We start from the raw sequence: 27,824 nt of genomic DNA, 5'->3' as shown, positions 1-27,824 counted from the left end.
ATAAAAATGGCTAAGGTATAATAGAATAGGCCAAGATAGGATAGGAATGGCTAAGGGATAATAGAATAGTTTAAGGTAGGATAGGAATGGTTAAGGTAAGATAGGATAGGATGTTGTAGGATAAGAATGTGTAGGATAGGAAAAGATAGGATAGGAACGGCTGAGATATAATAGAATAGGATAAGGTAGGATAGGAATGCCAATTGTAAGATAGAATAGGATGTGGTAGGATTAGAATCGGTAAGATAGGATGGAATAGAATAAGGTAGCTTAGGAACGGCTAAGATATGATAGAATATGCTGGTTAGGAAAGAGTAATTTAAGATAGAATAGTTTAAGGTAGGATTAGAATGACTAGGGCAAGATAGAATAGGATGTGGTAGGATAAGAATGTGTAAGATAGGATAAGGTAGGTTAGGAACGGCTAAGGTATGATATAATCGGATAAGATAGGAACGGCTAAGATAGCATTTGGTAGGATAGCAACGGGTAAGGTAAGATAGAGTAGGATGTGGTAGGATAAGAATAGCTAAGATATGATAATATAGGATAAGGTAGTATAGGAACGGTTAAGATATGAGGGAATAAGCTGGTTTGGAACGGCTAATATAAGATAGAATAAGATAAGGTAGGATAAAAATGGCTAAGGTATGATAGAATAGGATGTGGTAGCATATGAACGGCTAAGATATTATAGGATAGGATAAGGTAGGATAGGAATGGATAAAGGTAAGATAGAATAGGACAAGGTAGCATAGGAATGGCTATGATATGATAGAATAAGCTGGTTAGGAAAGAGTAATATAAATAGAATAGGATAAGGTAGGATAGGAATGGTTAAGGTAAGATAGGATAGGATGTGGTAGGATAAGAATGTGTAGGATAGGATAAGATAGGATAGGAACGGCTAAGATATAATAGAATAGGATAAGGTAGGATAGGAATGCCAATTTTAAGATAGAATAGGATGTGGTAGGATTAGAAAGGGTAAGATCGGATGGAATAGAATAAGGTAGCATATGAACGGCTAAGATATGATAGAATAAGCTGGTTAGGAAAGAGTAATATGAGATAGAATAGGATAAGGTAGGATTGGAATGGCTAATATAAGATAGAATAAGATAAGGTAGGATAAAAATGGCTAAGGTATGATAGAATAGGCCAAGATAGGATAGGAAAGGTTAAGGTAAGATAGGATAGGATGTGGTAGGATAAGAATGGGTAAGATAGGATGGAATAGGATAAGGTAGGAAAGGAACGGGTAAGATATGATAGTATAGGCTAAGGTAGGATAGAAATGGTTAAGGTAAGATAGAATAGGATGTGGTAGCATAGGAACGGCTAAGATATGATAGAATAAGCTGGTTAGGAAAGAGTAATATGAGATAGAATAGTATAACGTGGGATTGGAATGACTAGGTCAAGATAGAATAGGATGTGGTAGGTTAAGAATGTGTAAGATAGGATAAGGTAGGTTAGGAATGGCTAAGGTATGATATAATGGGATTAGATAGGAACGGCTAAGATAGCATTTGGTAGGATAGCAACGGGTAAGGTAAGATAGAGTAGGTTGTGGTAGGATAAGAATGGCTAAGATATGATAATATAGGATAAGGTAGTATAGGAACGGCTAAGATATGAGGGAATAAGCTGGTTTGGAATGGCTAATATAAGACAGAATAAGATAAGGTAGGATAGGAATGGCTAAGGTATGATAGAATAGGATGTGGTAGCATATGAACGGCTAAGATATTACAGGATAGGACAAGGTAGGATAGGAATGGATAAAGGTAAGATAGAATAGGACAAGGTAGCATAGGAATGGCTATGATATGATAGAATAAGCTGGTTAGGAAAGAGTAATATAAATAGAATAGGATAAGGTAGGATAGGAATGGTTAAGGTAAGATAGGATAGGATGTGGTAGGATAAGAATGTGTAGGATAGGATAAGATAGGATAGGAACGGCTAAGATATAATAGAATAGGATAAGGTAGGATAGGAATGCCAATTGTAAGATAGAATAGGATGTGGTAGGATTAGAATGGGTAAGATAGGATGGAATAGGGTGAGGTAGGAAAGGAACGTGTAAGATATGGTAGAATATGCTAAGGTAGGATAGGAATGGTTAAGGTAAGATAGGATAGGATGAGGTAGTATAAGAATGTGTAGGATAGGATAAGATAGGATAGGAACGGCTAAGATATAAAAGAATAGGATAAGGTAGGATAGGAATGCCAGTTGTAAGATAGAATAGCATGTGGTAGGATTAGAAAGGGTAAGATCGGATGGAATAGAATAAGGTAGCATATGAACGGCTAAGATATGATAGAATAGAATAAGGTAGGATAGCAATGGCTAAAGGTAAGATAGAATTGGATAAGGTAGCATAGGAACGGCTAAGATATGATAGAATAAGCTGGTTTGGAATGGCTAATATAAGACAGAATAAGATAAGGTAGGATAGGAATGGCTTAAGGTATGATAGAATAGCATGTGGTAACATATGAACGGCTAAGATAGTACAGGATAGGACAAGGTAGGATAGGAATGGATAAACGTAAGATAGAATAGGAGAAGGTAGCATAGGAATGGCTAAGGTAAGATAGAATAGGATAAGGTAGCATAGGAACGGCTAAGATATGATAGAATAAGCTGGTTAGGAAAGAGTAATATGAGATAGAATAGTATAAGGTAGGATTGGAATGACTAGGGCAAGATAGAATAGGATGTGGTAGGATAAGAATGTGTAAGATAGGATAAGGTAGGTTAGGAACGGCTAAGGTATGATATAATCGGATTAGATAGGAACGGCTAAGATAGCATTAGGTACGATAGCAACGGGTAAGCTAACATAGAATAGTATTTGCTAGGATGAAAATGGCAAAGACATGATAGGATAAGGTAGTATAGGAATGGCTAATATGAGATAGAATAAGATAAGGTAGGATAAAAATGGCTAAGGTATGATAGAATAGGCCAAGATAGGATAGGAATGGCTAAGGTAAGATAGAATAGGATGTGGTAGGATTAGAATGGGTAAGGTAGGATGGAATAGAATAAGGTAGCATATGAATAGCTAAGATATGATAGAATAGAATAAGGTAGGATAGCAATGGGTAAGCTAAGATAGAATAGGATGTGGTAGGATGAAAATGGCAAAGATATGATAGGATAAGGTAGTATAGGAACGGCTAATATAAGATAGAATAAGATAAGGTAGGATAAAAATGGCTAAGGTATTATAGAATAGGCCAAGATAGGATAGGAATGGCTAAGGGATAATAGAATAGTTTAAGGTAGGATAGGAATGGTTAAGGTAAGATAGGATAGGATGTTGTAGGATAAGAATGTGTAGGATAGGAAAAGATAGGATAGGAACGGCTGAGATATAATAGAATAGGATAAGGTAGGATAGGAATGCCAATTGTAAGATAGAATAGGATGTGGTAGGATTAGAATCGGTAAGATAGGATGGAATAGAATAAGGTAGCTTAGGAACGGCTAAGATATGATAGAATATGCTGGTTAGGAAAGAGTAATTTAAGATAGAATAGTTTAAGGTAGGATTGGAATGACTAGGGCAAGATAGAATAGGATGTGGTAGGATAAGAATGTGTAAGATAGGATAAGGTAGGTTAGGAACGGCTAAGGTATGATATAATCGGATAAGATAGGAACGGCTAAGATAGCATTTGGTAGGATAGCAACGGGTAAGGTAAGATAGAGTAGGATGTGGTAGGATAAGAATAGCTAAGATATGATAATATAGGATAAGGTAGTATAGGAACGGTTAAGATATGAGGGAATAAGCTGGTTTGGAACGGCTAATATAAGACAGAATAAGATAAGGTAGGATAAAAATGGCTAAGGTATGATAGAATAGGATGTGGTAGCATATGAACGGCTAAGATATTATAGGATAGGATAAGGTAGGATAGGAATGGATAAAGGTAAGATAGAATAGGACAAGGTAGCATAGGAATGGCTATGATATGATAGAATAAGCTGGTTAGGAAAGAGTAATATGAATAGAATAGGATAAGGTAGGATAGGAATGGTTAAGGTAAGATAGGATAGGATGTGGTAGGATAAGAATGTGTAGGATAGGATAAGATAGGATAGGAACGGCTAAGATATAATAGAAAAGGATAAGGTAGGATAGGAATGCCAATTGTAAGATAGAATAGGATGTGGTAGGATTAGAAAGGGTAAGATCGTATGGAATAGAATAAGGTAGCATATGAACGGCTAAGATATGATAGAATAAGCTGGTTAGGAAAGAGTAATATGAGATAGAATAGGATAAGGTAGGATTGGAATGGCTAATATAAGATAGAATAAGATAAGGTAGGATAAAAATGGTTAAGGTATGATAGAATAGGATAAGGTAGGATAGGAATGGTTAAGGTAAGATAGGATAGGATGTGTGTAAGATAAGAATGTGTAGGATAGGATAAGATAGGATAGGAACGGCTAAGATATAATAGAATAGGATAAGGTAGGATAGGAATGGTTAAGGTAAGATAGGATAGGATGTGGTAGGATAAGAATGTGTAGGATAGGATAAGATAGGATAGGAACGGCTAAGATATAATAGAATAGGATAAGGTAGGATAGGAATGCCAATTGTAAGATAGAATAGGATGTGGTAGGATTAGAATGGGTAAGATAGGATGGAATAGGATGAGGTAGGAAAGGAACGTGTAAGATATGGTAGAATATGCTAAGGTAGGATAGGAATGGTTAAGGTAAGATAGGATAGGATGAGGTAGTATAAGAATGTGTAGGATAGGATAAGATAGGATAGGAACGGCTAAGATATAAAAGAATAGGATAAGGTAGGATAGGAATGCCAGTTGTATGATAGAATAGCATGTGGTAGGATTAGAATGGGTAAGATCGGATGGAATAGAATAAGGTAGCATATGAACGGCTAAGATATGATAGAATAGAATAAGGTAGGATAGCAATGGCTAAAGGTAAGATAGAATTGGATAAGGTAGCATAGGAACGGCTAAGATATGATAGAATAAGCTGGTTTGGAATGGCTAATATAAGACAGAATAAGATAAGGTAGGATAGGAATGGCTTAAGGTATGATAGAATAGCATGTGGTAGCATATGAACGGCTAAGATATTACAGGATAGGACAAGGTAGGATAGGAATGGATAAACGTAAGATAGAATAGGAGAAGGTAGCATAGGAATGGCTAAGGTAAGATAGAATAGGATAAGGTAGCATAGGAACGGCTAAGATATGATAGAATAAGCTGGTTAGGAAGGAGTAATATAAGATAGAATAGGATAAGGTACGACAGGAACAGCTGAGGTATGATAGAAACGTATAAGACAGGCATGGCTAAGATATCATTAGGTAGGATAGCAATGGGTAAGCTAAGATAGAATAGGATGTGGTAGGATGAAAATGGCAAAGATATGATAGGATAAGGTAGTATAGGAACGGCTAATATGAGATAGAATAAGATAAGGTAGGATAAAAATGGCTAAGGTATAATAGAATAGGCCAAGATAGGATAGGAATGGCTAAGGTAAGATAGAATAGTTTAAGGTAGGATAGGAATGGTTAGGGTAAGATACGATAGGATGTTGTAGGACAAGAATGTGTAGGATAGGAAAAGATAGGATAGGAACGGCTGAGATATAATAGAATAGGATAAGGTAGGATAGGAATGCCAATTGTAAGATAGAATAGGATGTGATAGGATTAGAATGGGTAAGATAGGATGGAATAGAATAAGGTAGCTTAGGAACGGCTAAGATATGATAGAATATGCTGATTAGGAAAGAGTAATTTAAGATAGAATAGTATAAGGTAGGATTGGAATGACTAGGGCAAGATAGAATAGGATGTGGTAGGATAAGAATGTGTAAGATAGGATAAGGTAGGTTAGGAACGGCTAAAGTATGATATAATCGGATAAGATAGCATTTGGTTGGATAGCAACGGGTAAGGTAAGATAGCCATTCTTATCCTACCACATCCTACTCTAAGATATGATCAAATAGGATAAGGTAGTTTAGGAACGGCTAAGATATGAGGGAACAAGCTGGTTTGCAACAGCTAATATAAGACAGAATAAGATAAGGTAGGATAGGAATGGCTAAGGTATGATAGAATAGGATGTGGTAGCATATGAACGGCTATGATATTATAGGATAGGATAAGGTAGGATAGGAATGGATAAAGGTAAGATAGAATAGGAGAAGGTAGCATAGGAATGCTAAGGTAAGATAGAATAGGATAAGGTAGCATAGGAACGGCTAAGATATGATAGAATAAGCTGGTTAGGAAAGAGTAATATAAGATAGAATAGGATAAGGTACGATAGGAACAGCTGAGGTATGATAGAATTGTATAAGATAGGAACGGCTAAGATAGCATAAGGTAGGATAGCAACGGGTAAGCTAAGATAGAATAGGATGTGGTAGGATGAAAATGGCAAAGATATGATAGGATAAGGTTGTATAGGAACGGCTAATATAAGATAGAATAAGATAAGGTAGGATAAAAATGGCTAAGGTATGATAGAATAGGCCAAGATAGAATAGGAATGGCTAAGGTAAGATAGAATAGGATAAGGTAGGATAGGAAAGGTTAAGGTAAGATAGGATAGGATGTGGTAGGATAAGAATGGGTAAGATAGGATGGAATAGGATAAGGTAGGAAAGAGTAATTTAAGATAGAATAGTTTAAGGTAGGATTGGAATGACTAGGGCAAGATAGAATAGGATGTGGTAGGATAAGAATGTGTAAGATAGGATAAGGTAGGTTAGGAACGGCTAAGGTATGATATAATCGGATAAGATAGGAACGGCTAAGATAGCATTTGGTAGGATAGCAACGGGTAAGGTAAGATAGAGTAGGATGTGGTAGGATAAGAATAGCCAAGATATGATAATATAGGATAAGGTAGTATAGGAACGGTTAAGATATGAGGGAATAAGCTGGTTTGGAACATCTAATATAAGATAGCATAAGGTAAGGTAGGATAGGAATGGCTATGGTATGATAGAATAGGATGTGGTAGCATATGAACGGCTAAGATATTATTGGATAGGATAAGGTAGGATAGGAATGGATAAAGGTAAGATAGAATAGGAGAAGGTAGCATAGGGATGGCTAAGGTAAGATAGAACAGGATAAGGTAGCATAGGAACGGCTAAGATATGATAGAATAAGCTGGTTAGGAAAGAGTAATATAAGATAGAATAGGATAAGGTACGATAGGAACAGCTGAGGTATTATAGAATCGTATAAGATAGGAACGGCTAAGATAGAATTAGGTAGGATAGCAACGGGTAAGCTAAGATAGAATCGGATGTGGTAGGATGAAAATGGCAAAGATATGATAGGATAAGGTGGTATAGGAACGGCTAATATGAGATAGAATAAGATAAGGTAGGATAAAAATGGCTAAGGTATGATAGAATAGGCCAAGATAGGATAGGAATGGCTAAGGTAAGACAAAATAGGATAAGGTAGCATAGGAATGGTTAAGGTAAGATAGGATATGATGTGGTAGGATAAGAATGTGTAGGATAGGATAAGATAGGATAGGAACGGGTAAGATATAATAGAATAGGATAAGGTATGATAGGAATGCCAATTGTAAGATTGAATAGGATGTGGTAGGATTAGAATGGGTAAGATAGGATGGAATAGGATGAGGTAGGAAAGGAACGGGTAAGATATGATAGAATAGGATAAGGTAGCATAGGAACGGCTAAGATATGATAGAATAAGCTGGTTAGGAAAGAGTAATATGAGATAGAATAGTATAAGGTAGGATTGGAATGACTAGGGCAAGATAGAATAGAATGTGGTAGGATAAGAATGTGTAAGATAGGATAAGGTAGGTTAGGAACGGCTAAGGTATGATATAATCGGATTAGATAGGAACGGCTAAGATAGCATTAGGTACGATAGCAACGGGTAAGCTAAGATAGAATAGTATTTGCTAGGATGAAAATGGCAAAGACATGATAGGATAAGGTAGTATAGGAACGGCTAATATGAGATAGAATAAGATAAGGTAGGATAAAAATGGCTAAGGTATGATAGAATAGGCCAAGATAGGATAGGAACGGCTAAGGTAAGATAGAATAGGATAAGGTAGTATAGGAATGGGTAAGGTAAGATAGGATAGAATGTGGTAGGATAAGAATGTGTAGGATAGGATAAGATAGGATAGGAACGGCTAAGATATGAAAGAATAGGATAAGGTAGGATAGGAATGCCAATTGTAAGATAGAATAGGATGTGGTAGGATTAGAATGGGTAAGGTAGGATGGAATAGAATAAGGTAGCATATGAATAGCTAAGATATGATAGAATAGAATAAGGTAGGATAGCAATGGGTAAGCTAAGATAGAATAGGATGTGGTAGGATGAAAATGGCAAAGATATGATAGGATAAGGTAGTATAGGAACGGCTAATATAAGATAGAATAAGATAAGGTAGGATAAAAATGGCTAAGGTATAATAGAATAGGCCAAGATAGGATAGGAATGGCTAAGGGATAATAGAATAGTTTAAGGTAGGATAGGAATGGTTAAGGTAAGATAGGATAGGATGTTGTAGGATAAGAATGTGTAGGATAGGAAAAGATAGGATAGGAACGGCTGAGATATAATAGAACAGGATAAGGTAGGATAGGAATGCCAATTGTAAGATAGAATAGGATGTGGTAGGATTAGAATCGGTAAGATAGGATGGAATAGAATAAGGTAGCTTAGGAACGGCTAAGATATGATAGAATATGCTGGTTAGGAAAGAGTAATTTAAGATAGAATAGTTTAAGGTAGGATTGGAATGACTTGGGCAAGATAGAATAGGATGTGGTAGGATAAGAATGTGTAAGATAGGATAAGGTAGGTTAGGAACGGCTAAGGTATGATATAATCGGATAAGATAGGAACGGCTAAGATAGCATTTGGTAGGATAGCAACGGGTAAGGTAAGATAGAGTAGGATGTGGTAGGATAAGAATAGCTAAGATATGATAATATAGGATAAGGTAGTATAGGAACGGTTAAGATATGAGGGAATAAGCTGGTTTGGAACGGCTAATATAAGATAGAATAAGATAAGGTAGGATACAAATGGCTAAGGTATGATAGAATAGGATGTGGTAGCATATGAACGGCTAAGATATTATAGGATAGGATAAGGTAGGATAGGAATGGATAAAGGTAAGATAGAATAGGACAAGGTAGCATAGGAATGGCTATGATATGATAGAATAAGCTGGTTAGGAAAGAGTAATATGAATAGAATAGGATAAGGTAGGATAGGAATGGTTAAGGTAAGATAGGATAGGATGTGGTAGGATAAGAATGTGTAGGATAGGATAAGATAGGATAGGAACGGCTAAGATATAATAGAAAAGGATAAGGTAGGATAGGAATGCCAATTGTAAGATAGAATAGGATGTGGTAGGATTAGAAAGGGTAAGATCGTATGGAATAGAATAAGGTAGCATATGAACGGCTAAGATATGATAGAATAAGCTGGTTAGGAAAGAGTAATATGAGATAGAATAGGATAAGGTAGGATTGGAATGGCTAATATAAGATAGAATAAGATAAGGTAGGATAGGAAAGGTTAAGGTAAGATTGGATAGGATGTGGTAGGATAAGAATGGGTAAGATAGGATGGAATAGGATAAGGTAGGAAAGGAACGGGTAAGATATGATAGTATAGGCTAAGGTCGGATAGGAATGGTTAAGGTAAGATAGAATAGGATGTGGTAGCATAGGAACGGCTAAGATATGATAGAATAAGCTGGTTAGGAAAGAGTAATATGAGATAGAATAGTATAACGTAGGATTGGAATGACTAGGTCAAGATAGAATAGGATGTGGTTGGATAAGAATGTGTAAGATAGGATAAGGTAGGTTAGGAATGGCTAAGGTATGATATAATGGGATTAGATAGGAACGGCTAAGATAGCATTTGGTAGGATAGCAGCGGGTAAGGTAAGATAGAGTAGGATGTGGTAGGATAAGAATGGCTAAGATATGATAATATAGGATAAGGTAGTATAGGAACGGCTAAGATATGTTAGAATAAGCTGGTTTGGAATGGCTAATATAAGACAGAATAAGATAAGGTAGGATAGGAATGGCTAAGGTATGATAGAATAGGCCAAGATAGGATAGGAATGGCTAAGGTAAGATAGAATAGGATAAGGTAGGATAGGAAAGGTTAAGGTAAGATAGGATAGGATGTGGTAGGATAAGAATGGGTAAGATAGGATGGAATAGGATAAGGTAGGAAAGGAACGGGTAAGATATGATAGTATAGGCTAAGGTAGGATAGGAATGGTTAAGGTAAGATAGAATAGGATGTGGTAGCATAGGAACGGCTAAGATATGATAGAATAGGATAAGGTAGGATAGGAATGGATAAAGGTAAGATAGAATAGGACAAGGTAGCATAGGAATGGCTAAGGTAAGATAGAATAGGATAAGGTAGCATAGGAACGGCTAAGATATGATAGAATTAGCTGGTTAGGAAAGAGTAATATGAGATAGAATAGTATAAGGTAGGATTGGAATGACTAGGTCAAGATAGAATAGGATGTGGTAGGATAAGAATGTGTAAGATAGGATAAGGTAGGTTAGGAACGGCTAAGGTATGATATAATCGGATAAGATAGGAACGGCTAAGATAGCATTAGGTACGATAGCAACGGGTAAGGTAAGATAGAGTAGGATGTGGTAGGATAAGAATGGCTAAGATATGATAATATAGGATAAGGTAGTATAGGAACGGCTAAGATATGATAGAATAAGCTAGTTTGGAACGGCTAATATAAGATAGAATAAGATAAGGTAGGATAAAAATGGCTAAGGTATGATAGAATAGGCCAAGATAGGATAGGAATGGTTAACGTAAGATAGAATAGGATGTGGTAGGATAAGAATGTGTAAGATAGGATAAAGTAGGTTTGGAACGGCTAAGGTATGATATTATTGAATAAGATAGGAATGGCTAAGATAGCATTTGGTAGGATAGCAATGGGTAAGCTAAGATAGAATAGGATGTGGTAGGATGAAAATGGCAAAGATATGATAGGATAAGGTAGTATAGGAACGGCTAATATGAGATAAAATAAGATAAGGTAGGATAAAAATGGCTAAGGTATAATAGAATAGTTTAAGGTAGGATAGGAATGGTTAGGGTAAGATACGATAGGATGTTGTAGGACAAGAATGTGTAGGATAGGAAAAGATAGGATAGGAACGGCTGAGATATAATAGAATAGGATAAGGTAGGATAGGAATGCCAATTGTAAGATAGAATAGGATGTGGTAGGATTAGAATGGGTAAGATAGGATGGAATAGAATAAGGTAGCTTAGGAACGGCTAAGATATGATAGAATATGCTGGTTAGGAAAGAGTAATATGAGATAGAATAGTATAAGGTAGGATTGGAATGACCAGGGCAAGATAGAATAGGATGTGGTAGGATAAGAATGTGTAAGATAGGATAAGGTAGGTTAGGAACGGCTAAAGTATGATATAATCGGATAAGATAGCATTTGGTTGGATAGCAACGGGTAAGGTAAGATAGCCATTCTTATCCTACCACATCCTACTCTAAGATATGATCAAATAGGATAAGGTAGTTTAGGAACGGCTAAGATATGAGGGAACAAGCTGGTTTGCAACAGCTAATATAAGACAGAATAAGATAAGGTAGGATAGGAATGGCTAAGGTATGATAGAATAGGATGTGGTAGCATATGAACGGCTATGATATTATAGGATAGGATAAGGTAGGATAGGAATGGATAAAGGTAAGATAGAATAGGAGAAGGTAGCATAGGAATGCTAAGGTAAGATAGAATAGGATAAGGTAGCATAGGAACGGCTAAGATATGATAGAATAAGCTGGTTAGGAAAGAGTAATATAAGATAGAATAGGATAAGGTACGATAGGAACAGCTGAGGTATGATAGAATCGTATAAGATAGGAACGGCTAAGATAGCATAAGGTAGGATAGCAACGGGTAAGCTAAGATAGAATAGGATGTGGTAGGATGAAAATGGCAAAGATATGATAGGATAAGGTTGTATAGGAACGGCTAATATAAGATAGAATAAGATAAGGTAGGATAAAAATGGCTAAGGTATGATAGAATAGGCCAAGATAGGATAGGAATGGCTAAGGTAAGATAGAATAGGATAAGGTAGGATAGGAAAGGTTAAGGTAAGATAGGATAGGATGTGGTAGGATAAGAATGGGTAAGATAGGATGGAATAGGATAAGGTAGGAAAGAGTAATATGAGATAGAATAGTATAAGGTAGGATTGGAATGACTAGGGCAAGATAGAATAGGATGTGGTAGGATAAGAATGTGTAAGATAGGATAAGGTAGGTTAGGAACGGCTAAGGTATGATATAATCGTATAAGATAGGAACGGCTAAGATAGCATTTGTTAGGATAGCAACGGGTAAGGTAAGATAGAGTAGATTGTGGTAGGATAAGAATGGCTAAGATATGATAAAATAGGATAAGGCAGTATAGGAACGGCTAAGATATGAGGGAATAAGCTGGTTTGGAACGGCTAATATAAGACAGAATATGAAAAGGTAGGATAGGAATGGCTATGGTATGATAGAATAGGATGTGGTAGCATATGAACGGCTAAGATATTATTGGATAGGATAAGGTAGGATAGGAATGGATAAAGGTAAGATAGAATAGGAGAAGGTAGCATAGGGATGGCTAAGGTAAGATAGAACAGGATAAGGTAGCATAGGAACGGCTAAGATATGATAGAATAAGCTGGTTAGGAAAGAGTAATATAAGATAGAATAGGATAAGGTACGATAGGAACAGCTGAGGTATTATAGAATCGTATAAGATAGGAACGGCTAAGATAGAATTAGGTAGGATAGCAACGGGTAAGCTAAGATAGAATAGGATTTGGTAGGATGAAAATGGCAAAGATATGATAGGATAAGGTGGTATAGGAACGGCTAATATGAGATAGAATAAGATAAGGTAGGATAAAAATGGCTAAGGTATGATAGAATAGGCCAAGATAGGATAGGAATGGCTAAGGTATGATAGGATATGATGTGGTAGGATAAGAATGTGTAGGATAGGATAAGATAGCATAGGAACGGCTAAGATATAATAGAATAGGATAAGGTATGATAGGAATGCCAATTGTAAGTTTGAATAGGATGTGGTAGGATTAGAATGGGTAAGATAGGATGGAATAGGATGAGGTAGGAAAGGAACGGGTAAGATATTATTGGATAGGATAAGGTAGGATAGGAATGGATAAAGGTAAGATAGAATAGGAGAAGGTAGCATAGGGATGGCTAAGGTAAGATAGAACAGGATAAGGTAGCATAGGAACGGCTAAGATATGATAGAATAAGCTGGTTAGGAAAGAGTAATATAAGATAGAATAGGATAAGGTACGATAGGAACAGCTGAGGTATTATAGAATCGTATAAGATAGGAACGGCTAAGATAGAATTAGGTAGGATAGCAACGGGTAAGCTAAGATAGAATAGGATGTGGTAGGATGAAAATGGCAAAGATATGATAGGATAAGGTGGTATAGGAACGGCTAATATGAGATAGAATAAGATAAGGTAGGATAAAAATGGCTAAGGTATGATAGAATAGGCCAAGATAGGATAGGAATGGCTAAGGTAAGATAAAATAGGATAAGGTAGCATAGGAATGGTTAAGGTAAGATAGGATATGATGTGGTAGGATAAGAATGTGTAGGATAGGATAAGATAGGATAGGAACGGCTAAGATATAATAGAATAGGATAAGGTATGATAGGAATGCCAATTGTAAGATTGAATAGGATGTGGTAGGATTAGAATGGGTAAGATAGGATGGAATAGGATGAGGTAGGAAAGGAACGGGTAAGATATGATAGAATAGGATAAGGTAGCATAGGAACGGCTAAGATATGATAGAATAAGCTGGTTAGGAAAGAGTAATATGAGATAGAATAGTATAAGGTAGGATTGGAATGACTAGGGCAAGATAGAATAGGATGTGGTAGGATAAGAATGTGTAAGATAGGATAAGGTAGGTTAGGAACGGCTAAGGTATGATATAATCGGATTAGATAGGAACGGCTAAGATAGCATTAGGTACGATAGCAACGGGTAAGCTAAGATAGAATAGTATTTGCTAGGATGAAAATGGCAAAGACATGATAGGATAAGGTAGTATAGGAACGGCTAATATGAGATAGAATAAGATAAGGTAGGATAAAAATGGCTAAGGTATGATAGAATAGGCCAAGATAGGATAGGAACGGCTAAGGTAAGATAGAATAGGATAAGGTAGGATAGGAATGGGTAAGGTAAGATAGGATAGAATGTGGTAGGATAAGAATGTGTAGGATAGGATAAGATAGGATAGGAACGGCTAAGATATAAAAGAATAGGATAAGGTAGGATAGGAATGCCAATTGTAAGATAGAATAGGATGTGGTAGGATTAGAATGGGTAAGGTAGGATGGAATAGAATAAGGTAGCATATGAATAGCTAAGATATGATAGAATAGAATAAGGTAGGATAGCAATGGGTAAGCTAAGATAGAATAGGATGTGGTAGGATGAAAATGGCAAAGATATGATAGGATAAGGTAGTATAGGAACGGCTAATATAAGATAGAATAAGATAAGGTAGGATAAAAATGGCTAAGGTATAATAGAATAGGCCAAGATAGGATAGGAATGGCTAAGGGATAATAGAATAGTTTAAGGTAGGATAGGAATGGTTAAGGTAAGATAGGATAGGATGTTGTAGGATAAGAATGTGTAGGATAGGAAAAGATAGGATAGGAACGGCTGAGATATAATAGAATAGGATAAGGTAGGATAGGAATGCCAATTGTAAGATAGAATAGGATGTGGTAGGATTAGAATGGGTAAGGTAGGATGGAATAGAATAAGGTAGCATATGAATAGCTAAGATATGATAGAATAGAATAAGGTAGGATAGCAATGGGTAAGCTAAGATAGAATAGGATGTGGTAGGATGAAAATGGCAAAGATATGATAGGATAAGGTAGTATAGGAACGGCTAATATAAGATAGAATAAGATAAGGTAGGATAAAAATGGCTAAGGTATAATAGAATAGGCCAAGATAGGATAGGAATGGCTAAGGGATAATAGAATAGTTTAAGGTAGGATAGGAATGGTTAAGGTAAGATAGGATAGGATGTTGTAGGATAAGAATGTGTAGGATAGGAAAAGATAGGATAGGAACGGCTGAGATATAATAGAATAGGATAAGGTAGGATAGGAATGCCAATTGTAAGATAGAATAGGATGTGGTAGGATTAGAATCGGTAAGATAGGATGGAATAGAATAAGGTAGCTTAGGAACGGCTAAGATATGATAGAATATGCTGGTTAGGAAAGAGTAATTTAAGATAGAATAGTTTAAGGTAGGATTAGAATGACTAGGGCAAGATAGAATAGGATGTGGTAGGATAAGAATGTGTAAGATAGGATAAGGTAGGTTAGGAACGGCTAAGGTATGATATAATCGGATAAGATAGGAACGGCTAAGATAGCATTTGGTAGGATAGCAACGGGTAAGGTAAGATAGAGTAGGATGTGGTAGGATAAGAATAGCTAAGATATGATAATATAGGATAAGGTAGTATAGGAACGGTTAAGATATGAGGGAATAAGCTGGTTTGGAACGGCTAATATAAGATAGAATAAGATAAGGTAGGATAAAAATGGCTAAGGTATGATAGAATAGGATGTGGTAGCATATGAACGGCTAAGATATTATAGGATAGGATAAGGTAGGATAGGAATGGATAAAGGTAAGATAGAATAGGACAAGGTAGCATAGGAATGGCTATGATATGATAGAATAAGCTGGTTAGGAAAGAGTAATATAAATAGAATAGGATAAGGTAGGATAGGAATGGTTAAGGTAAGATAGGATAGGATGTGGTAGGATAAGAATGTGTAGGATAGGATAAGATAGGATAGGAACGGCTAAGATATAATAGAATAGGATAAGGTAGGATAGGAATGCCAATTTTAAGATAGAATAGGATGTGGTAGGATTAGAAAGGGTAAGATCGGATGGAATAGAATAAGGTAGCATATGAACGGCTAAGATATGATAGAATAAGCTGGTTAGGAAAGAGTAATATGAGATAGAATAGGATAAGGTAGGATTGGAATGGCTAATATAAGATAGAATAAGATAAGGTAGGATAAAAATGGCTAAGGTATGATAGAATAGGCCAAGATAGGATAGGAAAGGTTAAGGTAAGATAGGATAGGATGTGGTAGGATAAGAATGGGTAAGATAGGATGGAATAGGATAAGGTAGGAAAGGAACGGGTAAGATATGATAGTATAGGCTAAGGTAGGATAGAAATGGTTAAGGTAAGATAGAATAGGATGTGGTAGCATAGGAACGGCTAAGATATGATAGAATAAGCTGGTTAGGAAAGAGTAATATGAGATAGAATAGTATAACGTGGGATTGGAATGACTAGGTCAAGATAGAATAGGATGTGGTAGGTTAAGAATGTGTAAGATAGGATAAGGTAGGTTAGGAATGGCTAAGGTATGATATAATGGGATTAGATAGGAACGGCTAAGATAGCATTTGGTAGGATAGCAACGGGTAAGGTAAGATAGAGTAGGTTGTGGTAGGATAAGAATGGCTAAGATATGATAATATAGGATAAGGTAGTATAGGAACGGCTAAGATATGAGGGAATAAGCTGGTTTGGAATGGCTAATATAAGACAGAATAAGATAAGGTAGGATAGGAATGGCTAAGGTATGATAGAATAGGATGTGGTAGCATATGAACGGCTAAGATATTACAGGATAGGACAAGGTAGGATAGGAATGGATAAAGGTAAGATAGAATAGGACAAGGTAGCATAGGAATGGCTATGATATGATAGAATAAGCTGGTTAGGAAAGAGTAATATAAATAGAATAGGATAAGGTAGGATAGGAATGGTTAAGGTAAGATAGGATAGGATGTGGTAGGATAAGAATGTGTAGGATAGGATAAGATAGGATAGGAACGGCTAAGATATAATAGAATAGGATAAGGTAGGATAGGAATGCCAATTGTAAGATAGAATAGGATGTGGTAGGATTAGAATGGGTAAGATAGGATGGAATAGGGTGAGGTAGGAAAGGAACGTGTAAGATATGGTAGAATATGCTAAGGTAGGATAGGAATGGTTAAGGTAAGATAGGATAGGATGAGGTAGTATAAGAATGTGTAGGATAGGATAAGATAGGATAGGAACGGCTAAGATATAAAAGAATAGGATAAGGTAGGATAGGAATGCCAGTTGTAAGATAGAATAGCATGTGGTAGGATTAGAAAGGGTAAGATCGGATGGAATAGAATAAGGTAGCATATGAACGGCTAAGATATGATAGAATAGAATAAGGTAGGATAGCAATGGCTAAAGGTAAGATAGAATTGGATAAGGTAGCATAGGAACGGCTAAGACATGATAGAATAAGCTGGTTTGGAATGGCTAATATAAGACAGAATAAGATAAGGTAGGATAGGAATGGCTTAAGGTATGATAGAATAGCATGTGGTAACATATGAACGGCTAAGATAGTACAGGATAGGACAAGGTAGGATAGGAATGGATAAACGTAAGATAGAATAGGAGAAGGTAGCATAGGAATGGCTAAGGTAAGATAGAATAGGATAAGGTAGCATAGGAACGGCTAAGATATGATAGAATAAGCTGGTTAGGAAAGAGTAATATGAGATAGAATAGTATAAGGTAGGATTGGAATGACTAGGGCAAGATAGAATAGGATGTGGTAGGATAAGAATGTGTAAGATAGGATAAGGTAGGTTAGGAACGGCTAAGGTATGATATAATCGGATTAGATAGGAACGGCTAAGATAGCATTAGGTACGATAGCAACGGGTAAGCTAACATAGAATAGTATTTGCTAGGATGAAAATGGCAAAGACATGATAGGATAAGGTAGTATAGGAATGGCTAATATGAGATAGAATAAGATAAGGTAGGATAAAAATGGCTAAGGTATGATAGAATAGGCCAAGATAGGATAGGAATGGCTAAGGTAAGATAGAATAGGATGTGGTAGGATTAGAATGGGTAAGGTAGGATGGAATAGAATAAGGTAGCATATGAATAGCTAAGATATGATAGAATAGAATAAGGTAGGATAGCAATGGGTAAGCTAAGATAGAATAGGATGTGGTAGGATGAAAATGGCAAAGATATGATAGGATAAGGTAGTATAGGAACGGCTAATATAAGATAGAATAAGATAAGGTAGGATAAAAATGGCTAAGGTATAATAGAATAGGCCAAGATAGGATAGGAATGGCTAAGGGATAATAGAATAGTTTAAGGTAGGATAGGAATGGTTAAGGTAAGATAGGATAGGATGTTGTAGGATAAGAATGTGTAGGATAGGAAAAGATAGGATAGGAACGGCTGAGATATAATAGAATAGGATAAGGTAGGATAGGAATGCCAATTGTAAGATAGAATAGGATGTGGTAGGATTAGAATCGGTAAGATAGGATGGAATAGAATAAGGTAGCTTAGGAACGGCTAAGATATGATAGAATATGCTGGTTAGGAAAGAGTAATTTAAGATAGAATAGTTTAAGGTAGGATTAGAATGACTAGGGCAAGATAGAATAGGATGTGGTAGGATAAGAATGTGTAAGATAGGATAAGGTAGGTTAGGAACGGCTAAGGTATGATATAATCGGATAAGATAGGAACGGCTAAGATAGCATTTGGTAGGATAGCAACGGGTAAGGTAAGATAGAGTAGGATGTGGTAGGATAAGAATAGCTAAGATATGATAATATAGGATAAGGTAGTATAGGAACGGTTAAGATATGAGGGAATAAGCTGGTTTGGAACGGCTAATATAAGATAGAATAAGATAAGGTAGGATAAAAATGGCTAAGGTATGATAGAATAGGATGTGGTAGCATATGAACGGCTAAGATATTATAGGATAGGATAAGGTAGGATAGGAATGGATAAAGGTAAGATAGAATAGGACAAGGTAGCATAGGAATGGCTATGATATGATAGAATAAGCTGGTTAGGAAAGAGTAATATAAATAGAATAGGATAAGGTAGGATAGGAATGGTTAAGGTAAGATAGGATAGGATGTGGTAGGATAAGAATGTGTAGGATAGGATAAGATAGGATAGGAACGGCTAAGATATAATAGAATAGGATAAGGTAGGATAGGAATGCCAATTTTAAGATAGAATAGGATGTGGTAGGATTAGAAAGGGTAAGATCGGATGGAATAGAATAAGGTAGCATATGAACGGCTAAGATATGATAGAATAAGCTGGTTAGGAAAGAGTAATATGAGATAGAATAGGATAAGGTAGGATTGGAATGGCTAATATAAGATAGAATAAGATAAGGTAGGATAAAAATGGCTAAGGTATGATAGAATAGGCCAAGATAGGATAGGAAAGGTTAAGGTAAGATAGGATAGGATGTGGTAGGATAAGAATGGGTAAGATAGGATGGAATAGGATAAGGTAGGAAAGGAACGGGTAAGATATGATAGTATAGGCTAAGGTAGGATAGAAATGGTTAAGGTAAGATAGAATAGGATGTGGTAGCATAGGAACGGCTAAGATATGATAGAATAAGCTGGTTAGGAAAGAGTAATATGAGATAGAATAGTATAACGTGGGATTGGAATGACTAGGTCAAGATAGAATAGGATGTGGTAGGTTAAGAATGTGTAAGATAGGATAAGGTAGGTTAGGAATGGCTAAGGTATGATATAATGGGATTAGATAGGAACGGCTAAGATAGCATTTGGTAGGATAGCAACGGGTAAGGTAAGATAGAGTAGGTTGTGGTAGGATAAGAATGGCTAAGATATGATAATATAGGATAAGGTAGTATAGGAACGGCTAAGATATGAGGGAATAAGCTGGTTTGGAATGGCTAATATAAGACAGAATAAGATAAGGTAGGATAGGAATGGCTAAGGTATGATAGAATAGGATGTGGTAGCATATGAACGGCTAAGATATTACAGGATAGGACAAGGTAGGATAGGAATGGATAAAGGTAAGATAGAATAGGACAAGGTAGCATAGGAATGGCTATGATATGATAGAATAAGCTGGTTAGGAAAGAGTAATATAAATAGAATAGGATAAGGTAGGATAGGAATGGTTAAGGTAAGATAGGATAGGATGTGGTAGGATAAGAATGTGTAGGATAGGATAAGATAGGATAGGAACGGCTAAGATATAATAGAATAGGATAAGGTAGGATAGGAATGCCAATTGTAAGATAGAATAGGATGTGGTAGGATTAGAATGGGTAAGATAGGATGGAATAGGGTGAGGTAGGAAAGGAACGTGTAAGATATGGTAGAATATGCTAAGGTAGGATAGGAATGGTTAAGGTAAGATAGGATAGGATGAGGTAGTATAAGAATGTGTAGGATAGGATAAGATAGGATAGGAACGGCTAAGATATAAAAGAATAGGATAAGGTAGGATAGGAATGCCAGTTGTAAGATAGAATAGCATGTGGTAGGATTAGAAAGGGTAAGATCGGATGGAATAGAATAAGGTAGCATATGAACGGCTAAGATATGATAGAATAGAATAAGGTAGGATAGCAATGGCTAAAGGTAAGATAGAATTGGATAAGGTAGCATAGGAACGGCTAAGATATGATAGAATAAGCTGGTTTGGAATGGCTAATATAAGACAGAATAAGATAAGGTAGGATAGGAATGGCTTAAGGTATGATAGAATAGCATGTGGTAACATATGAACGGCTAAGATAGTACAGGATAGGACAAGGTAGGATAGGAATGGATAAACGTAAGATAGAATAGGAGAAGGTAGCATAGGAATGGCTAAGGTAAGATAGAATAGGATAAGGTAGCATAGGAACGGCTAAGATATGATAGAATAAGCTGGTTAGGAAAGAGTAATATGAGATAGAATAGTATAAGGTAGGATTGGAATGACTAGGGCAAGATAGAATAGGATGTGGTAGGATAAGAATGTGTAAGATAGGATAAGGTAGGTTAGGAACGGCTAAGGTATGATATAATCGGATTAGATAGGAACGGCTAAGATAGCATTAGGTACGATAGCAACGGGTAAGCTAACATAGAATAGTATTTGCTAGGATGAAAATGGCAAAGACATGATAGGATAAGGTAGTATAGGAATGGCTAATATGAGATAGAATAAGATAAGGTAGGATAAAAATGGCTAAGGTATGATAGAATAGGCCAAGATAGGATAGGAATGGCTAAGGTAAGATAGAATAGGATGTGGTAGGATTAGAATGGGTAAGGTAGGATGGAATAGAATAAGGTAGCATATGAATAGCTAAGATATGATAGAATAGAATAAGGTAGGATAGCAATGGGTAAGCTAAGATAGAATAGGATGTGGTAGGATGAAAATGGCAAAGATATGATAGGATAAGGTAGTATAGGAACGGCTAATATAAGATAGAATAAGATAAGGTAGGATAAAAATGGCTAAGGTATTATAGAATAGGCCAAGATAGGATAGGAATGGCTAAGGGATAATAGAATAGTTTAAGGTAGGATAGGAATGGTTAAGGTAAGATAGGATAGGATGTTGTAGGATAAGAATGTGTAGGATAGGAAAAGATAGGATAGGAACGGCTGAGATATAATAGAATAGGATAAGGTAGGATAGGAATGCCAATTGTAAGATAGAATAGGATGTGGTAGGATTAGAATCGGTAAGATAGGATGGAATAGAATAAGGTAGCTTAGGAACGGCTAAGATATGATAGAATATGCTGGTTAGGAAAGAGTAATTTAAGATAGAATAGTTTAAGGTAGGATTGGAATGACTAGGGCAAGATAGAATAGGATGTGGTAGGATAAGAATGTGTAAGATAGGATAAGGTAGGTTAGGAACGGCTAAGGTATGATATAATCGGATAAGATAGGAACGGCTAAGATAGCATTTGGTAGGATAGCAACGGGTAAGGTAAGATAGAGTAGGATGTGGTAGGATAAGAATAGCTAAGATATGATAATATAGGATAAGGTAGTATAGGAACGGTTAAGATATGAGGGAATAAGCTGGTTTGGAACGGCTAATATAAGACAGAATAAGATAAGGTAGGATAAAAATGGCTAAGGTATGATAGAATAGGATGTGGTAGCATATGAACGGCTAAGATATTATAGGATAGGATAAGGTAGGATAGGAATGGATAAAGGTAAGATAGAATAGGACAAGGTAGCATAGGAATGGCTATGATATGATAGAATAAGCTGGTTAGGAAAGAGTAATATGAATAGAATAGGATAAGGTAGGATAGGAATGGTTAAGGTAAGATAGGATAGGATGTGGTAGGATAAGAATGTGTAGGATAGGATAAGATAGGATAGGAACGGCTAAGATATAAAAGAAAAGGATAAGGTAGGATAGGAATGCCAATTGTAAGATAGAATAGGATGTGGTAGGATTAGAAAGGGTAAGATCGTATGGAATAGAATAAGGTAGCATATGAACGGCTAAGATATGATAGAATAAGCTGGTTAGGAAAGAGTAATATGAGATAGAATAGGATAAGGTAGGATTGGAATGGCTAATATAAGATAGAATAAGATAAGGTAGGATAAAAATGGTTAAGGTATGATAGAATAGGATAAGGTAGGATAGGAATGGTTAAGGTAAGATAGGATAGGATGTGTGTAAGATAAGAATGTGTAGGATAGGATAAGATAGGATAGGAACGGCTAAGATATAATAGAATAGGATAAGGTAGGATAGGAATGGTTAAGGTAAGATAGGATAGGATGTGGTAGGATAAGAATGTGTAGGATAGGATAAGATAGGATAGGAACGGCTAAGATATAATAGAATAGGATAAGGTAGGATAGGAATGCCAATTGTAAGATAGAATAGGATGTGGTAGGATTAGAATGGGTAAGATAGGATGGAATAGGATGAGGTAGGAAAGGAACGTGTAAGATATGGTAGAATATGCTAAGGTAGGATAGGAATGGTTAAGGTAAGATAGGATAGGATGAGGTAGTATAAGAATGTGTAGGATAGGATAAGATAGGATAGGAACGGCTAAGATATAAAAGAATAGGATAAGGTAGGATAGGAATGCCAGTTGTATGATAGAATAGCATGTGGTAGGATTAGAATGGGTAAGATCGGATGGAATAGAATAAGGTAGCATATGAACGGCTAAGATATGATAGAATAGAATAAGGTAGGATAGCAATGGCTAAAGGTAAGATAGAATTGGATAAGGTAGCATAGGAACGGCTAAGATATGATAGAATAAGCTGGTTTGGAATGGCTAATATAAGACAGAATAAGATAAGGTAGGATAGGAATGGCTTAAGGTATGATAGAATAGCATGTGGTAGCATATGAACGGCTAAGATATTACAGGATAGGACAAGGTAGGATAGGAATGGATAAACGTAAGATAGAATAGGAGAAGGTAACATAGGAATGGCTAAGGTAAGATAGAATAGGATAAGGTGGCATAGGAACGGCTGAGATATGATAGAATAAGCTGGTTAGGAAAGAGTAATATGAGATAGAATAGTATAACGTAGGATTGGAATGACTAGGTCAAGATAGAATAGGATGTGGTAGGTTAAGAATGTGTAAGATAGGATAAGGTAGGTTAGGAATGGCTAAGGTATGATATAATGGGATTAGATAGGAACGGCTAAGATAGCATTTGGTAGGATAGCAACGGGTAAGGTAAGATTGAGTAGGTTGTGGTAGGATAAGAATGGCTAAGATATGATAATATAGGATAAGGTAGTATGTGAACGGCTAAGGTATAGTAGAATTGGATAAGATAGTAACGGCTAAGATGGCATTAGGTAGGATAGCAACGGGTAGGGTAAAATAGAATAGGATGTGGTAGGATGAAAATGGCAAAGATATGATAGGATAAGGTAGTATAGGAATGGCTAATATGAGATAGAATAAGATAAGGTAGGATAAAAATGGCTAAGGTATAATACAATAGGCCAAGATAGGATAGGAATGGCTAAGGTAAGATAGAATAGTTTAAGGTAGGATAGGAATGGTTAGGGTAAGATAGGATAGGATGTTGTAGGATAAGAATGTGTAGGATAGGAAAAGATAGGATAGGAACGGCTGAGATATAATAGAATAGGATAAGGTAGCATATGAACGGCTAAGATATGATAGAATAGAATAAGGTAGGATAGCAATGGCTAAAGGTAAGATAGAATAGGATAAGGTAGCATAGGAACGGCTAAGATATGATAGAATAAGCTGGTTAGGAAAGAGTAATATGAGATAGAATAGTATAAGTTAGGATTGGAATGACTAGGGCAAGATAGAATAGGATGTGGTAGGATAAGAATGTATAAGATAGGATAAGGTAGGTTAGGAACGGCTAAGGTATGATATAATCGGATAATATAGGAACGGCTAAGATAGCATTAGGTACGATTGCAACGGGTAAGGTAAGATAGAGTAGGATGTGGTAGGATAAGAATGGCTAAGATAGGATAAGGTAGGTTAGGAAAAGCTAAGGTATGATATAATCGGATAAGATAGGAACGGCTGAGATAGCATTAGGTAGGATAGCAACGGGTAAGCTAAGATAGAATAGGATTTGCTAGGATGAAAATGGCTAAGACATGATAGGATAAGGTAGTATAGGAACGGCTAATATAAGATAGAATAAGATAAGGTAGGATGAAAATGGCTAAGGTATGATTGAATAGGCCAAGATAGGATAGGAACGGCTAAGATATGATAGAATAGAATAAGGTAGGATAGCAATGGCTAAAGGTAATATAGAATAGGATAAGGTAGCATAGGAACGGCTAAGATATGATAGAATATGCTGGTTAGTAAAGAGTAATTTAAGATAGAATAGTATAAGGTAGGATTGGAATGACTAGGGCAAGATAGAATAGGATGTGGTAGGATAAGAATGTGTAAGATAGGATGGAATAGAAAAAGTTAGCATATGAACTGAAGTTGATGATGTGCATTACTACTAATCCTGCTGACCTTTCTCTCCTGCAGACAGGGGCAACGCCGGAGGAAAAAGGACACTGGAAACGGAAAGCTGGAGTGTTGGGGAGTGATGGGGACTGGAGGGAACAAACAACTAACCTTCCTTTCCTCCCAAAGTCTGCCTTTCCAGGACTGGCAAAGGTGGCCCATGGATTGGACCATGCCTCACGCGATGCAATGGTTCAGTTGGTCCAGAGACACTGGGCCGCCCCTTCATTCACGGCTTATGCTCAAACTTTCGTTTCCAGGTGTTCCACATGAATGACTCACAACATGGGTCGTGCATTGAAGCCACCAACTGCCACAACTCCTCCAGCTGAGGGTCCTTTCCAACATTTGCAGATGGATTTCATAGAACTAACACCCTGTAGAGGTTATCGTTATTGTCTGGTGGTTGTTGATCTCTTTTCCAGATGGGTGGAAGCCTTCCCGGCCAAGCAAGCAACGGCCCAGATAGTTGCGAAAAATCTGTTAAAAGAGATAACCCCACGATGGGGTGTTCCAGCCCGCATTACCACTGACAATGCTACACATTTCTCTAATCAGGTGGTCCACAAGCTCTCTGAGTGGTTCCAAACCGACCTTCGACACTACTGCGCTTATCACCCGCAGAGTGGAGGGATTGTTGAAAGAGCAAACCAGACACTGATAGAAAATTCTTGATTATGCTAATCAGTGATCAATAATGAAATATAGATGTTATGCAAAATGCATTACCTAATCAGTAATTAACAATTAAGTTTATAATTGTGTTGTTGATTTACACATAGTGGTTGAAACAATGTAATTTACTTGTCATTAATTGTTTGAATGTATCAAACAATAATGCAAATCTGCAGAGATCAAAGGGGCTCCACTCCAACAACTGCTGCAAACGCCGCGGCTCCCTGAGTGCCATCACCCGTCAGCTCATCAGTCTCTGCAACCAACTGCCAAGACCCCCCCCCCACTCTGCAAACAAGTAAACCAACTTCCTTTTATTCTAACAACCTAAGCTGTTTTTAACCTGCTATATGACGTTAGGGTCGTGTTCACACAAACTGTGCTTGCTTTGCAGAACAGTATTTCCCTTTTAAGGTTACTCATTTAAATCTGGTCATTGCATTTCCATAATTACACTGTTTGTTTCTATTCCGTTATTTCGTGTTTGTTGTTAGTGTTAGCTAGGAATAAACGCATGTCTTTTACACAACTTCTGCCTCTGTTCATTGAATGCTCACAATAGTCCCTGCCTATGTGCGATCTGGCTACTAAGCTCTGAAACCTCAAACTCGCCTGAAATATCGCGAGACTCTCTCTCCACGACCATCAGGGGAGCTTCGCTACCGATTGTTTACATTGCCTGGTGATGCAGCTCTCTGGACAAGCCTTCTAACCCAGGTTACTAAGCGATACTGGTAATTAGTAAATCCCATTTAAGTGGCACACTAACAGACTCACGGGGATTCGCAAATTGAGTGTGGAGGAGCCGACCATTCGGCATAACAATGGGTTAATAATCAGCATTCAATAATAATTAAAGTTAATTAATTTCAAAACATATTGGTGGAGATATTAAAATTTACCTGAGCTAATAATTCCTACACGTTTCAGAACAATTTTACCCAGAGCAGCGACGGTCTGTTAGCGCGGTGCTATGCTAATTGACAGGAATTGTGGTCCTGCCATTTTTCATCAAGCTATATACAGCTAAATTACTTGAACAGAAGACACTCGTTCCAATTTGACAAGTATTATCTTCAGGGAAGCATGGCAAGACAGCATGAGACAAGGGGTTTTCTAGTTGGATTTTACAAATGCAATACTACTTAGATACTATATAGATATTGTATATAGTGTATAGTGCTGTATAACGTATTGTGCTGTACAATATAGATGTATTGAAATAGATTCGACTGTACTCATATTTAAACCCTGCTGATCATACATGTCATGCCCGGCCCGTCCGCTCCTCATGTGTGCCACGCCCCCTGATTACCCACGTGTGCTTCCCTGATCGTCTCCAGCTTTGTCTGTTACTTTGATTAGTCTCTGTGTGTTTTAAGTCCTGGTCTGACCTGTTCCCCTTGTCCGTCATTGATGTAAGTTAGTGTCCTATGTTACCTGATGTTAGTGAATGTCCGTGCCTTCGTTTCCATTAAATCCCTCATTTGCCCTGATTTGCGGCTTCTAGCCTGTTTCTTGTTTGCCTGCCTGCACGATCGCCGTTCCGTCCGGCTTAGATCGTGACAATACACACATATACAGCAAATTTGCCAGTGTTAAATTAACACTGCATGGTGTTTATATAATTTTCACCAAACCAGTGTTGTTGTATATTGTTAAATTGTATTAGCTGTTATAGTGTTCAGTTGACACCATAGACTGTTAGATCACTGCAACTCCACCTCTTCCTCAGATTCTAAGCCCATATAGGTGGCACACAGGTGCATAATAGGTGGCCCCTATCTGCCCCATTTTAATGTGCACACAAGAACTCATATGAGGATCATAAGAACTGTCCTTATTTACCAACCATCATGAGAAAGACTCTGACCAAAAAGGCCCCCTCAGCCTTTTCTTATTGTGCATCAAAGTCTTTATAGCTCAATGCTGATTGTTTTTGAAAACCAAAGACCCATGTGTTAATTAGTTAAGCGGCACCTTGCTTTTTATTGCGTATGGTTTTTACGTTAGTCTTTTGTCAGAAAAAAGTT

General features: G+C 36.8%; 1 long non-coding RNA gene across 5 annotated transcripts in view; it reads left to right on the top strand.

Annotated features, from left to right (window-relative positions):
• LOC125713458 (uncharacterized) overlaps window positions 1-26,284 on the top strand; it is a 35,785-nt gene extending 9,501 nt beyond the window's left edge. Inside the window, exons 1-5 of one of the 5 annotated variants that reach the window (XR_007383600.1) lie at window positions 66-3,239; window positions 4,371-4,611; window positions 7,614-7,693; window positions 20,433-21,053; window positions 24,992-26,284. This is a non-coding gene — a long non-coding RNA (uncharacterized LOC125713458). Of the gene's footprint in view, window positions 1-65; window positions 5,239-7,613; window positions 7,694-7,733; window positions 7,808-10,571; window positions 11,339-13,956; window positions 14,031-20,432; window positions 21,054-24,991 lie in introns of those variants that run through there. The other 4 variants (XR_007383597.1, XR_007383596.1, XR_007383598.1 and 1 more) reach the window with 4 other exon arrangements.
• Window positions 26,285-27,824: the final 1,540 nt, after the last annotated feature.

The sequence above is a fragment of the Brienomyrus brachyistius genome, chromosome 18, assembly GCF_023856365.1.
Source record: "Brienomyrus brachyistius isolate T26 chromosome 18, BBRACH_0.4, whole genome shotgun sequence".
Classification (NCBI taxonomy): Eukaryota; Metazoa; Chordata; class Actinopteri; order Osteoglossiformes; family Mormyridae; genus Brienomyrus; species Brienomyrus brachyistius.
The sequence above is the reverse complement of the archived record's forward strand: the minus strand, read 5'-3'. Positions and strand labels throughout refer to the sequence as shown.